A 15,849-nucleotide genomic window follows, 5' to 3' on the forward strand; every position below is an offset into this window, starting at 1 on the left:
TCAGGCTATTGTCCACTATCAGGGAACTTGCATGCTTCCCAGAATAGTAATGGTCTGCTTTATTATGTGAGACATTAGAGCGATCAATCTTGTTCTAGAATGAATTGTATTGCCCCTTTCTGTGATGTATGAATACGATGCGTGGTGAGCAATAAATAACGAGGCTCCCTGGTACTCGGGAGGTGGCCAGAAGGTGACTAAGGAGGACGAAGCAGCGGCTTCTTCTCTGGCGGCTAAGCCCCCTCCATGAGGACCATCAAGCCGGGTTGAGGTGAGCTATGCTACCATGAATTGCGTCTGACTCCATTACTTGACTCTATCCTTTAACTCTCATGCTCTCTATGACTTTACTATAATCTATACTTATTATCGCTGTACAATTGCGCCTACCAAACCTGTGATGTTTTGTGGGGTTCCCTCTTACCCTTAACCCCACAATGGTACAAAAGTTTTTAATGGCCAAGTGGGCACTGAGTAAACTTTTATTCCCTGTAAATGGAGCAATGGGCAAAATATATTTGGGAACCTATGATCTAAATCAATAATTGGTTGTGCTCTATTGGTTCAAGCTCCAGAGACCTCCATGTGCTCCCCATGGCTCTCAGGGCTGACTCCTTAGAAACAAATGGCCAGAACCTTCAACCTTCAGTTAGCAGTCAAGCCCTTGAAACACGGCATCATCCAGAGACCCGTCGGAACACCCCCATTTGTATCCAGAACTGAAGGCCAACACCAGATTGCAATGGCCATGAGCCTGGCAGCCAGGTGAAGTGGGAGTCAACCCCAACATCCCCACTTGCCAAAGGTGTGATTTTGGTCAAGTCAGTTTGGGTTCAATAACTGGGCATGGTGGTAAGAATGCACACATCATTGTAAGGATCAATAGATACTGTGGGAGGAAGCACTTAGCTGCAGGCCAGACCCATGGCAGATGGCCGCTCCTTGTGTGTCAGTCTTTATCAGCCCTGTTTCCACACCCTACAACGGGGCACACCCAGGAGGCAAAGTGGAAGGGGTCTCTGGGGGTGGTCTGGCGGCAGAAGAGAGATACCCTTTCAAACTGTCACAATGTGGGGGAATAAGAGAGATGCTTGACATGTTTCACCTACCATCTGCATGAAAATTGCTAAACCGCATCCCAACTATTGGAAGAGAATTCCACATTATTCATCACATAAATCTGTCTGAATTCCCTATGGGGGCAAGATGTGGGAGCCACTGAGCCCGAAGCCAAGAGATGAGACATCCACCCTATGATTCAACCTGAACAGCTGCAGGGTAAGAACGAGAGCGGGGCTCGCAAGACACATAAGCGTGCCCCTCGGTGTTTCTTTCTAAGTTTGCTCTTTAACCCCATGATTTAGTTCCCTTCCATCGCAGAACTCAGAAACATCCCAGACCTCTTTCTGGACAGCTGTGACCAGGTTTGAATGCATCCAAAGAAAGCCACTAGCCACTTCTAGGCAGTCTGGGATATAATCAGCATCCTCAAAAATGTACAGCCATGTCTGGGTGAGGGCAGCGACAGTAGGTTTTTGTTTTTGTTGTTAAAGACAGCATCTTGATAAATACGACAAAGCGGTTTTGAGCATTCAGCCACTGGAAGCCATACAGAGCACAGTTCTACTCCAACACTGGGGTCATCAGGAATCGGGGTGAACTCAATGGCAACTGGCTGTTCAAAGTGGGACCCCGCCTTGCAAGCAGGCAGCCAAGCCACTCCAACCGAGAGAGCGCACCGTGAGGCCAGCTACAGTGTGTGACGTGTAGAGGGCAAGTGAGGCGGCGGCGGGCAGGCTGGAGCAGCAGCAGGTGCCCCACGGGTTTATCATCTGCATCATCGTTGCAGGGGAAGGTGGCGGTGGGGGGCGGTGACAGCAGTCAAGGGACAGGGTGCGACTGCTCCCTTGGGTTTGCAAGGCTGTGGTCATCTTTTGGAAGCAGACCCTCCGGCTTGTCTTTCGTGGCTCCTCAGCTGTCACGCACTTACCATGTGTCCCACCCAGGACTCCTGAGGAGCATGTAAACTCCAAAAACCACCTCACTGCCGGCGAGTCCATTCTGACTCCAGGTGACCCTCGAGCACGGGGTCGCACGGCCCCTGTGGATTTCCCACACTGTAACTTTCTGGGAACTGAATGCCTCCTCTTTGTCACTCGGAGAAGCTTGCTGACCTCGTGGTTAGCAGCCCACTGCAGAGCTCACTACACCACCAGAGCTCCTAAAGGGGACATTGAAAACAAAACAGAACTCAACTGCCACTGAGACAACGCAGACATGCCGTGACCCTAGAGGACAGGCTGGACCTACCCCGGTGGGTCTCTGAAGTAAGTCTTTACAGGAATAAAAAGGCCCGTCTCGCTCCTGCAAAGCTGCTGTTGTTCCGAGCTGCTGATCTTCCAGCCCAACGAGTATCCACAACCAGGGCTCCGAAGTGGATACAGAGGAGCGGCCAGCACAGAACCCATACCAGGAGAGGTAAGCAGAGAAAGGGAGGTCTCTGCAGACAGGCAGAGCAGGGCGTGGCCAAGGCTGTCTCTGCAATCAGGCCGAGGAGCAACAGGTAAGACTGGAAGGGCAGGATGGGCCCAGGAGGGCCTGGAATGCTAGGTGGGGATTCAGAAAATACGGGAATCTGCCACCTGTCTGAGAAAGCCACTGTGATCTTGTCTGAGAAAGCCACTGTGATTCCAGCTCTCCAGCAAGTCAGTCGTCCAATACTCTTTCAAAATTCGGGAGCAGCCAGCAATGGACTGCTACCGTTTGCGTGTTAAATGCTCCAACAGTATGTCGGCGACAGAATTTCTCCGCTTGCATTCTGGAAGCCGGGCTTTGATTCCTGGCCCGTGTGCCTCCTGCAGATGCACCACCCACCCCTCGCAGGTGGAGCCGTGTTTGTTGCTGTGAAGTCCAACAGGTTTCCCTATGGCTTCTGGAGCTAAGATGAAACAGGAAGAAAGGCCTGGTCATCGATGTCCAAGTATCTGTGACAAAAAACCCCTAGAGATCACTACAGTGTAATCACGAGAAGGCGCAGGGCCAGGCAGCATTAGCTCCACTGTGCACAGGGTCACCACGAATTGAGGTGGAATCTACAGCAATTCAGAAGGTCAACAAGAAGGTTCAGGTGGGTTGGCTCCCAAGAGGAAGGCTAACCCGGAAAAAGTGGCAGTAACTTTAGAGAGCCAAGGAGGGCCTTTTGGTCAAAGTCTGTCTATTCTCATAATCAAGTCCACGGGGGCTGATGTCACATTTTACAGAGGGGAAATGCTACGCACGGAGCTCTTGGTGCCGGGCAAGCAGATGGGCGGCCCCTGCAGTCCATGATTCTCTCAGAGTGACAGTGAACTGGACCCCTCCTCTGGGGGAGCCGCTTCACAAAGACCTCCCTTGATGTGCCTGCAGCGCTGAGGCCAAGGTGAAATGCTGCGCTTTGGTGCAAGGCAGGCTCGCCCTCTCCTAAGGGCAGCGTGATCTCATGCCCAACTGCCTCGAAACAAGCACCAACAGGAATTCCCACCCAGTCCAAGTCGACTCCTCTTCCCCTACCCGCTGTTCACATGAAGCCAGTTGTGGCGGAGGCGAAGAGACGGCTGGGAGAAGCAGGTCGGCAGACGACCCTGTGAAGCCTCCCTGACATGATCATCTGAGAACCAATGACGCAGGATGTGAAGAAACCTCCCAGTGGTTCACGAGGGGCAGACCCAGTGCACCAGGCCGCCGGCTCGGAGGGCACCACCCACCACACCCTCCACTTCAAGCCCAGGACAAGGGCTGGTTCGTTCCTGGTAACAAGCAGGGCGCCTGAGCAGAAGGCTTGCCGGGAAGCCAATTCCAAAGCCACAGAGTGCAAGGAGGGAAAATCAGCAATGCCTGTTCAACAGTCATCTGTGATGAACACCCGGGGTCCAGAAATGGGCGGAGGTTGGGGCACAGATTGTCAGAGCTTACACCCATTCCCCAGCCTTTTGCAAACACTGCACTTACCCCATCCCACTCAGAAGAGGCTTTCGTAAGGTCTCGGGATAAGCCATCCGCGGGGGCTGTGCACATCCTAGGTTGAGAAAGCAGCAGTCAGAGCTTCCATTCGAAAGAGGTGGCCTCAGTCCACAGGCGTTCTACCTGTAAAAGCAGACAAGGAGAACAATGAGTCTCTCTCTCTCTCTCTCTCTCTCTCTCTCTCTCTCTCTCTCTCACACACACACACACACACACACACACACACACAAAACAAACTTCAAAGAGTTTGTAGGAAAAATTCCATTACCCCTCAATTCCACTCTCCACGACCTTTTTGAAGTCCCCTACATGTAGGCCCTAGAAGTTGCAAGTTCAACCACAGAAGCATTACTTTACACTGTAAATACTCAATTACTAATTGCAATTAAAAAAAAACAAATTAGCATTTAAATCATTGCAGGAGCATTTACCAAGCCCTTATTGCACTACAAGAAGAACCCTGGGGGAGGAGCGGTCACAAGTGCACCGCAGCTAACCCCAAGGTCAGCCATTTGAACCCACCGGCCTTTACGGGGCATAAGGTGCGGCAGCCTTGGGAGCACTCTGGGGCAGTCCTGCTCTGTCCTGCGGGGTCACTGTGAGTGGAGTCAACTCAACAGGGGGTCTGGATCTTCCAGACAGGTGGGTTTTCAGTGCCCGTTGCCTCTGAGGCGATTTCATCTCATGGTCAGCCCAGGTATGCAGATCAAGCCAGGCTACACAGACCTGACTTTCACAGAAGGCTGACTTTTCGGAAGCAGATGACCAGGCCTTTCTTCCGAGGGGCTTCTGAGTAGATCTGAACCTCCAACTTTTGGGTTCAGTGACTGCATGGACGAACATTCAAGCACAGCCTTGTCCATAGCACTGAGCCGTCAGTGGTCAGCAAAGACCCCAACACCCGGAATTCACGGAGCTCACACACTAGAACATCGGATTCCACAGAACCGCATGAAGGCAAGCTCTTTCAAGTCCGCACCCACGGGTGAAGCGAAGAAAACTTTCCAAACATGATGATCTCTCCTCAAAAGTTTTCCTGGTTGATCCACCTCATACTCACATTTGTTTCCACACCACGGCATCAAAGTAACAAACGGGAGGAACGAGGCTGCAAAACACTTGTGGAAACTCCTCCTCCTGGTTCTTCATTCTCAAAACAGGCCAAGCCAGAACAAAACAGCACTGTCAGGAGCGCCAGGTCACAGCGCACCCACCAGACCAGCCGGGTGCAGCTGGACGGCCGCTAACTGCACACCTGGGGCCGGTTCTCCGCTGCCTGGGCACGGCAGCACATGGCCTTGACACGGCACCGCAGTGCAGAAAGAACCAGCCTCTTCCCAGCCCACATTCCCCTCCCCTGCCCAGCTCAGCCCCTGGTGACACTCAATGCATCAGCAACTATTCACTAATTATGCCACATAGCTATCATCGCAGCTGACAGACCCCAGGGAAAACAAATGGCTTGGGGTTGGGCAGCTTCAATACTGCTCCACGATGCCTTTGTGGAAGAGTATTAATCGGCCCACCTCTTCCACCCTGAGCTTTTCTATTTGTCCATTCTTGGTTGTGAAGTCAACCCCAACACTGTGTGACCCATTGTTGTTCCTGTTGTCGTAGGTTGTCCGTGAGTGAGCCCTCGTGCTCACAGTGGCTCTGTGTACAGCAGAGGAAAGTGCAGCCGAGCCCTGCACCGCATCCCCCCATCACTGGCTGACAAGTTTCAGTTTTCCTTGCTTTTTCAGAAGCGCCCCACAAAGTCTCTGCTCCTAGTCCATCTGAATCAGGAAGCTGCGCTGAAACCTGCTCAGCATCACAGCAACCCACAAGGCTCTGCTGACAGGGTTGCGTGTCCGGGGGCCACCAGCTTGGAATGGAGGCAGCGAGAACCCCACCACCGCCGAGCCTGCCCCCAAGCAGCATCTGGAAAAGCATTCTGGGAGAATGCGATCCGTGGGGCAACAGAAATGCTGGGGTTAGTTAGCATCCATCGCTTGTCTGAGTCCCAACGGTTGAGTACCTAAATTTAACAGGTGTTGCCTGCGTTTAAGCAGCTCCACTAACTGACCTCCAGGTCTTTGTAGCCACCTCATTTGTGCCCTGAGAGGTAGCATAAGAACAGAGAGGAGGGAGGCCCTCAAGCCTAAGGGCTGAACGAGAAGTGCAATCTCAAAGTGGGAGGAAAAGGTGGAGGGCAGACAATGCTGTCAGTTTGGCAGCAACCAACTGGGATAAGAAGATGAAAATATAGAAAGTGATCCTGGCAACCCCCAGATCCAAGGTCCGTACTGACTCAGAGAAACCTTATGGGACTGGCAGACAGCCTGTCTTTCTCCTGTGGTAATGATGAGAAAAGTTGACCAAAGAGGAAAGTGGTCTTCATGATTTCTGTTGTAAGGACCACCCACATTGCTGGAAGGAAATGTGAGCTTTGTAAGAAAGGAGATCTGACAAGAGTGGATGAAGAGGGAAAAACGCTGAATGTAGTACACAACTTATTAAGTGCCTCTATTGGGCCAGGTCGTGATATTCACACTGAATTGTCACAACAGGCCCCCAAAGCACTTTGTCCGTGTTTCCAGCTTATCGTGGGGGAAATGTAAGAGAGCTAATATAGCTTTGCCAAGGCCACACAGCTAAAAGTGGCAGAGCAGGAATTCAAGTCTAAATAGTTCTGAACTGCAAAGTTCTTGCTCTGAGACTGGCACATTGCGCTTAGAGAGAGAAAAACTATACAATGCCAGAGTCTCATGCATTAAAAATAAACCAAAATGAAATGTTCTTCTGCAGTCATTATAGGAAATTTGCTCAGCCTTGGTAGAAAGCAAATCCATATTGTCAAGTGGGTTGAAAACACCTCCAATTCGCACAATTACTAGTAAGTCTTATGCAAATTCCAGTTAGATATTTCCAAACCAATTTCACAGGGTGTGCCCCAGTGAATACACAAAACCCAGCTTGGAGCAATTCAACCCAATCTGTTTGATGCAAGACAAGGTGTGTTTTCATAAAACCAAAAAGCATTATCTATGTCAATGGCACATAAAAATATATGCATAATGCCTTCCTCCTTGCAGTAAGAGCCAGCCTATTTTACAAGGCTTTTTAAAACTCTTTCTGACAAGAGTTCCACAGGACAGAATTTTTAAAATGGATGGAAATGCAAGAAAACGTAGTGCTTGTTTATGCTGCAAGCATGGAGAGCCACACTGGTTATTTACTAGATGAGGGGAAAGGCCCGAAGGGAAAAAATAATAATTGCCACGGTCATTGTAACTTCTCCTATACCTAGTAAAATTAACCCTCTCAGAGCCATGGAACATGAACCACCCACGGGCATCTTGGGCCTCTCAGGAGCTCCGGGGGTGGTGTGGGATGGGCATTGAACGGCTAACTGCAAGGTCAGCAGATCAAACCCACCGGCCATTTCTTGTGAGAAAGATGAAGCTGACTGCCCTCAAAAGGTTTAGAGCAGGAGTTCTCAACCTGGGGGTCAAATGACCCTTTCACAGGAGTCGCCCGATTCATAACAGTAGCAAAATGACAGTGATGAAGTAGCAACGAAAATAATGTTATGGTTGTGGGGGTCACCACCACATGAGGAATGTAAAGGGCCACGTGTTAGAAAGGTTGAGAACTACTAGTCTAGAGCCTGGGAAACCCTGGGGAGCAGTGCAATGCTTCCTGAGGAGTCGCTGTAAGTTGGAACTGATTCAGAAGCAGTGGGTTGGCTTTTCTTGTTTTGGGGTCATTGCTATCCCAGGTGTCATATGTAGTACCACCTGGCAAGGCTAAAGAAACAGGCCTTAGCCCACTAGCGTCCACTTGGGACAGATATATGTTCCCCGCATCACTGAAACAAAATCCATATGCATTACCTCAAAAAAAATTTTTTTTAAGCCCTTGAATTCTGCACGTTCCTGATACCCACGGTATCAACGAAAAGTTCAAAGTGGAAAATAATTTGGTCATGAAAGGGGTAATGCCTATTTCAAGTATCCCCAGGATGTCCTCCACAGTCCAAGTGACAATGTCAAACACACAAACCAGTGTTAACACCACCCAGTGCCCCAGCCATTCCCCTTTGCCTGGCCCAGGATCCTTGTTCCGTAAAACTAGGGAACAAGGCCCCTGAGTCAGTCCTTCCAGCACTATCACGAGCTTCAACCTAGTGGTTTTCCATGTGGAGCGTGGGGCTGATGGGGAGTCAGTATCACGCCTGCTGTGTCCCTTCCTGGGTTCACAGAGAGCTCAAGCATCTCGCTTTGGGGGTGTCACAGAATCGGATCAAGAATTACATCTCTTGTCTGACTAAAATAAAAAGTGATTTCCTTTCACTTCTGTATCCTGAACTTCAGGCAAACCAGAGGATCAAAGCAAATAGACTCAGTCTCTGGTCATGACCGGCATCCCCCCAACCCCCTGCCCCCCCCAACATTGTTAAATAAGATGATCACACACACACACACACAAAGAGCCCACAAAATCAGGCCACCCTGCTACAGCATTTCAAAACATAAACCAACTCCACACTTACAGCCTTCAGATTGATGCCAACTCACAGTGACCCCAAAGGACAGGGTACCACTGCCGCCAGGGTTTCTGCCCCAAGACTGTAACTCTTTACAGGAATAAAAAGCCTCGTCTTTCTCAAGAGCGGTGACTGGTAGTTTTGAACTGCTGACCTGGAGGTTAGCAGCACTGTGCGTAACCACGACGCCACCAGCCCTCCTACGGCCCTGGATTAAGAGGATCATAAAATCAGCTCCCAACCTACTCCCAGTCAGGCCTGAGAGATGTACTGATATAAAAATAAGTACGAGCTCAGCTGAAAACATAGTTAAGCCCTAGGGTGGTGCAAATGGTTAAAGACTGAACTACTAAAGCAAGAAGCTGGTCAAACCCACCAAGAAGCATCTTGGCAAAACAGCCTGGCTATCTGGAAGGCCTGTAAGACCGTATGGCACCAGTGCTATGCTGACACACGTGGAACTGCCATCGATCGGAAGTGGCTTATCAGGAATAAAAACCACACAGGTGCACACACGCGCACACCCCACTGTGGTCAAGCGGATTCCAACTCATAGCAGCTCTGTAACACCAAGTAGAACTGCCCCATAGGGTTTCCACAACTGTGCTCTTTACAGAAGAAAAGTGCCTCATCTTTGTCGCTCAAGGGGCTAGCGGGTTCAAACTATGGAAACCGTTTAGCAGTGGAGTGTTTATTAACCGCTGTGCCAGGAGAGCGGCTCCTTACAACAGCACAGAAGAGCCATGCAGTTCATCGCCTTTGCTTCTTGGCCTCCAAAACACTGCAACTTTCTGATTTTTTTCCCCATGATTAAATAAAACACAAAAAGTTTGAATTGGTATGGCATTACTAAAACTATGAAGCATATATTTATACATGAGATATGCAAAGTGGGTAAAAATTAGACCAAAAGCCTTAATCTGTTGGCAGCTAAAGTCCTTGTAGGCAGCAAAAAGTCACACGTGCCAAATGAGGGGCCACTGTAGTTCAGTCCAGTAAGCCAGCTGGGTTTCCGCAGCGACCCCATGCAGGGCAGAGCTAAACACTCCTCCGGCTGTGCACCCCTTCACAACAGTAGGCATGGATCAAAATAAGGTTTGCCAGAAACAGGATCTTTGGCCAAGGATATCCTTCACTGAGGCATATTAAATGTCCTTTGTCATGATCTCAACCCTAGGGCCACCCTCCTACCCCCACCCTATCAAAACTGACGTATGCACCCAGATCTGCGGAAGGCAAACCAGAGGCCACCGAGGGCTAGCATTTTCCAACAAGTTCCAAATAAATAAATAATAACTAAACTACCTCTATCACGCACAGAATTGATGATACTTCCGATGCCCCTCGATCCAGAACTCTGATCAGGATCAAATCAAACTCACTGCCGTGGAATAGACTGCAACTCACAGGACAGGCTAGAATTGCCCCTGTACGCTTCCGAGGCTGTAACTCCTTACCGCAGTGGACAAGCTCCTTATTTTTGCCGCGGTCGAACGCCACAGTTTCAGACTATTCCTTGGGAACTTTTTCTTCTCTTTCTTTCTTTCTTTTCTTTTCTTTTTTTTTTTTTAAGACAAATAACAGGGCTCATTGATTCGAGAGTCCGGGGCTCGTTTTCATCCACCTTGCCCTGTAATTACTGAACGCGCAGCGGGACATTCAGGCACAGGGCACATTTTGGGTGGCAGCCCACCTTCCCCTCCCCACCTCCCCGCCCCCGAAAGGAGGGTTTAGGTCGCGTCCCATTGGATCCTCTGGGTAACAGAAGGTACAAAGGAAGAGAAGCGCTATCAAAACGCAAAATCCTTTCTTTACCCAGGAACCAGAAGAAACTTCGGGTCCTCCGGGGGCTCAGCGGAAAACGTTCTGCGCCCGGGGCGCAGCTGAGAGACGCCGGTCGGTCGGGAATTCTGGCTAATGCTGGGCCCGGGGCTCCTCCGGGACACTCCGAGCCCCTGCTCCCGGGACCCCTGGCTCCTCCGTCCGTCCGCGCAGCGCTCCGCCGCGTCCCCACCTCCCCACACAAAGAGGCTTAAAGACCCCGCTCACCACCGCCCGGCGAGGCGCACATGTCTCCCCGCTCTCCCCGCACGCAGCGCTCAAACTTCCAGCGACCGAAACGAGGAAGCAGCGAGCAGCCTTCCCTCGACTTGGGGCAGAACTGGTGGGTGTAACTTGTGAAGTTTCGCCCTATGATGAATCTGGTCGTTCGGGTGTGCTGGAGGTTTGCGGCTCTTCCCCGCCCACCTCGCCTCCTCCCCGCCCTTCTCCAGTTCTGCTCTCCCCGTGGACAGCAGTAGCGCGCAAGAACCCAGGCCGGCTGTCAGTCAGCGTCCCAGCGCCCAGCCTCCCACGAGTCGACGAGGGAAATTTACATCTAACATTTTTACACATCAACTGCGTTACCCCGACATGCGCATAAATTCCTGTCCAAAAGAAAACATGTTGACACCACATGGCAAGAAAGCAGTGTGCCTTTCCAGGATCGAGAAAGCGAAAACTCATAAATAATTACTCCCTCTCCCCACCACCACACACAAGAGGCAAACATTGGGCATCTGAACAAGTGAGGAGCTGACTCGTAGATCTCTTTTTCTTAAAAGCTGAAGGACACAAAAATCGAAGGCAAACTCAACAAGCTGTCGTTTCGTTGAAGTTTATTTCAAAATATTTTAACTAGATACACCAAAATACATATTTAAATCCTATCCATGACTTTTCACCATTAAATATTAAAATTTACCAGCAGCATTGAAACTGCCTCTAAAGTCCCCCCTCTCCCCTCCCCCAGAGGACACTCCAAGAACGCCCCCTGGAGTTATCAGTTCTGTGGTCCACCGGGTGGACCTAAACAACAACAAGCCCAACGAAAGCCTCCTGCAAGTCCCTGGGGACTATGTGCTCAGCTACCAAGCAAAAGGGCAGTAGCTGAGCTGGAGTCCCTCTCCCTCCTCCAGCAGGATCTTGGAAGAAAGGCCTGGCAGTAGAATTCCAGAAATCCGGCCACTGAAAAGCTCATGGAGCATGTATCGCTTCCCACAGACATGGGCAGCCCGCGGTCAGATTTGACTCCACGCCAACTGGATTCTACCCCACCCCCACCCCGAAATAAAATGGAGGGACATGTGATTTCCCGTGGGTGGCTTCCATATCATGGTTGGAAGCCACAGTCAAAGAAACATGCTAACTTGAACTGGGCTCGGCGGGGCGCAATCAAGTGTGCACTGCTCTGCAGGGCTCCACTGCTGCAGGCCCCACCCGCGAGTTTCATTACGGGAAACTTCCGATGGCCAAGCTGATAACAAAGGCAGCCTCGGGTGGCTGGTTAAGGAAAAAGAAAGAAATCGCCCGCATCAGGAGCGACAAGTGAGAAGCCGCATCTGACACGGTTGCAGCATTCAGGGATGAAATTGGTAGATTAATAAGACATTATTCATTTTACAAGGTAACAGCTGTGCTAAGCCAAGGAGACTGACCCACACTTCAAGGGGCTTTCCCCAAAGACCGGCGGGCGACAAGAATAGAAACAGCACATCGAAGACAGAAACCAAAATTACTCAACTGCCAACCTGAGCTACAGCCTGGAAGCAGTTCTCAGAAAGGGGACCGTTCAGGACAATAATGACCAGAATAAACATGGTGGAAATTCACTGATACCATGAAAATTGACTTCGGGTACGTGCGTGCCCAAGAGCATGTGTCCTTAAGCCAAAGCAGTCGCTGCCACGGGGAACTGCACCCAGGGAAACTCGTGTCAGAGAAAACTGCTTTCATTGGCTGATTTTTAGGAAGAGAGACTGCCAGGCTTTCTTCCACGGTGCTTCTCAAAAACCAAACCAAACTCACTGCCACCACAAGGACTGCAGGTCATAGTGACCCTAGAGCACAGGGGGAACTGCCCCCGGGGACTTCAGAGACTTTTGATTTTATGGGAGCAGAAACCCTCAGAGTAGCTGGTGGGTTCAAACCATAGACCTTGAGGTCAGCAAATTAGTGTGTAGCCCAGTGCGCCACCAGGGCACCTGTCAAGGTGTTTCTGGGTGAACTCAAACCTACAACACTTCAGTTAACAGCAGGATTCGTGTGTGTGTGTGTGTGTGTGTGTGTGTGTGTGTGTGTGTGTGTGTGTGTGTTGAGGGGGAGGTGGGCAGAGAGAAAAAGAGAGGAGCTAATGTCTGCTCCATCTTTGCCTGAAAGGCTAGCCTAAGTAGAAATATAGAAACCTTTGACAAACAAATGTTTCATGAGCAAAAGGTGTCCCCAAAAAGAAGATATCTACAGCAGCAGAAGGAAAGAGATAGAGTGCTAGTGCAGGAGTACCCTGAAGAAGAGCTGATTGTGCCCTCATGAACATGGGGCAATGTCTGGAGACATTTTCAGGTGTCACAAGCAGAGGGTGCTACCACCATCCATCCAGTTGGTAGAGGGCCAGGATGCTGCGAACCATCATACAGCACAGTAGTCCCTGGACCCTGCCTCCACCACACGAAATTCATGATCCAGCCCCAAAAGCCAAACCTTGGGCTAGAGTTTTCACTGTCATCTGTCAATTATTTCATCCCATCACCATTACAAAGACTCTCTCCTGGGGGTTTAAAAAACATAGCGCACCATGTTTGTATTAGTCGGTGTAGACTAAAGAAAACAAATCTAGGGAGACTCATGTGTGTAAGAGAGAGTTTTATATAAAGGGTAATTGTACATAAAGCATCCCAACCCAGTCCAATCCAAGCCCATAAATCCACTATTAGCCCTTATGTCCGATACCAATCTATAAAGTCCTCTTCAGACTCATGAAACACATGCAATGATGCCGAATGCAGGACAATCATAGGCCAGGGGGTAGAAAGTCTTTGGATCCAGTGTCATTGTAAGCATCTCAGCACCGGCAGGGGTCTCTACATGGCTTCTCCAGCTTCAGAGGTCTGGTTCCATCAGTTGGTCCATGTGGCTTCTCCAGCTCAGGGCAGTAGCATAGTTCCATGTGTCTTGTCAGATGCAATGTCTCCCAGGGAGTGAGGAGGGAATGAGACTGCTTCCTACCTCCAAGGAGGAAATACCAGCGTTCCCAGAATTCCCAGGAGAAGACCAAGCCCACACAGAAGCCTCATTGGTTTTATCTTCGGATTGACAGGCTAACCTCCACCCCTACACTCTTAAATCTCAAACTGACACCAGGTTAGGTAACTACCACAATGTTTCTACTTCTTTCGTGTATTTTCTGTTGCGCAACACTTGGTGGCTGAGACCCACCCATCTGTGCGTGCTCAGAAGGAAGTGAAAGCTGGGCTCAGAAGCAGTAAGTAATCCAGGGTTTGGGGTGCAACCCTAGGGTCTGTAGACTCCCGGCACTGGTGATGGGTTTGGATGCAAATCATGCAGAAAGAGTGTGGGTGAAGCTGCTGCTGACGGTACCACCATCTAGGAGGGAGTCCAGATGCACAGAGGGAGGAAACATGGAAGAAACACAAAGGCGGGCTGATCGCGACCACATCCCTGAGCCCTCCAGACTATCAGGAGTGCAAGCACTGCCGAGAACAGGGTGTTTCAACTCACGAAAGCGGTTCTGAAAGAAAACCAGGAAGCGTTCAGTGGCAAAAGGGGGCCTGCCTACCACCGAGACCTTCTGGCAGAACTTTCTACTGGCTTCCCTGGCTCCTCAGTATCTAAGACAGTCTCTTTTAACTCTCAAGTATCACATACATTTCATTTCTTCTGATTGATTTCACATCTGTTTGGGGGCAAAAGACAGGTTCCCCCACCCCCCACCCCCGCTTTCCTCTTTCAGTGTGATTCGAAAGTGGGGAAAGGGGCCAGTGGTTTTGCTCACCTTGAATCCCCAACATAGCAAGTTGGATTGAACTGAATCAGTCCCTATCGTCTTCCCAATAATTAACTCTAAGCACCTGCGTAGCAAAGGTTCAACACTGGTACTAACTGAAAGGTTAGGAGTTCACACCCACGCAGAGATGCTTCGGGAAGGGACCTGGTAATCTGTTCCCAAAAGGTCACAGCCCTAAAAATCTCATGAAACACGGGTCTTCTCTACACAGTCTCCAGGAGTCAGAAATGACCCAATAGCAGCTGGCAGTGTTTGCTACAGAAACACTGGTGATCCTAGGCAGAGTTCTTGAGCCCTTTCTCAAAGGCAACTTAAGGCATGCCAGACTCAAGATCAATCCCCAGTCCTTTCCCTCCGTACTCAGCCCCACCTGTCTGTCTGTCTGTCTGTCTGTGGAGGCCTGTGGGCGTTACAAAGCAAAGGAGAAGTCAGCCCAGCATTCAGACAATATGCTGGAGGTGGGGCAGGGTGGGGCGGGGTGGGGTGGCAACATGCTCCCAAAATTCAGCCAATGAAACTGTATGGGTCACAGGGATCCCTTCTGCAAGTGATCATGAGGTAGGCACAGGGCGGGGCTACGCTTCTGCATGGGGTCCCCCTGAGGTGAGGGCCAACTTGGCAGCAGTTAACCTACTGGTTTTGGGGAAACTCCATTGGCTGCCTTGAGTTTGGGAGTCTAAAACTACTTATGGATGTGTGAGCCCAGTCAGGTTCATTCAGTAGCTGGCCCCTAATAGAGACCACTCACCACCCACCCAACGTCAGAACCTGGGAGACACCAAGCAAGAGCTCACGCCTCATAGGCAAGCATCTCTTCTGGCACGAGAAGATGTTTTCCTCCTGAAGGGCTGTACCCTCCTACTGAGTAAGAATGCAGCTTTGCAGGCCCCTGTTCAACACAGTACTAGACAAAGAGGCAGTAGAGAAAGCACTCTATCCCTCATTCTAATTGCCTGCTCATTAAAATGTGGCTTTAAAACCCACTTGTTTTGCTTTTAGGAGCCCTGGTGGTTTAGTGGATTAGGAGGAGTTGAGCTTCTAACCACAAGATCATCAGTTTGAAACCACCAGCTGCTCCACAGGAGAAAGAGGAGGCTTTCTGCTTTGTAAAAAATTACAGTCTTGGAAACCCACAGGGGCAGTTCTACCCTGTCCTATAGGGCTGTTAGGAGTGAGAGTGGACTGGATGGCGCGAAGCATTTGAGTTTTGCTCTTTTAAATCTACATAATTAATTAAGAAAGAAGTCCTTGGGCGGTACAAAGAGTTAACACACTCTAATTGAAAGGTTGGAAGTCTATCCAGAGGTGCCTCAGAAGAAAGGCCTGGTGATCCACCTCTGAAAAAAAAATCAGTCCCGGAACACTCTGTGGAACACAATTCTACTTTGACATGCATGAGCTCCTCCTGGGTCAGAGTCAATTTGCCAGCAACTGCTAAGAATTCACAAAGAAAAGAAGAAGACATGAAAGCATTAATGGG

The 15,849-nt window shown here is 50.1% G+C and overlaps 1 protein-coding gene across 5 annotated transcripts in view; it reads right to left on the reverse strand.

The window, feature by feature from the left end:
* Positions 1 to 15,849, reverse strand: part of TIAM1 (TIAM Rac1 associated GEF 1) — a 472,990-nt gene that overhangs the window by 237,760 nt on the left and 219,381 nt on the right. For 2 of the 5 annotated variants that reach the window (XM_045284949.1, XM_045284951.1), the window contains exon 2: positions 3,988 to 4,122. The gene's annotated coding sequence lies outside the window, so the exon portion shown is untranslated. Of the gene's footprint in view, positions 1 to 3,987; positions 4,123 to 9,984; positions 10,064 to 10,342; positions 10,360 to 10,576; positions 10,664 to 15,849 lie in introns of those variants that run through there. The other 3 variants (XM_004711286.2, XM_045284950.1, XM_045284948.1) reach the window with 3 other exon arrangements.

The sequence above is a fragment of the Echinops telfairi genome, unplaced genomic scaffold (assembly GCF_000313985.2).
Source record: "Echinops telfairi isolate 266 unplaced genomic scaffold, ASM31398v2 ScPeMD7_7469;HRSCAF=8507_0, whole genome shotgun sequence".
Lineage (NCBI taxonomy): Eukaryota > Metazoa > Chordata > Mammalia > Afrosoricida > Tenrecidae > Echinops > Echinops telfairi.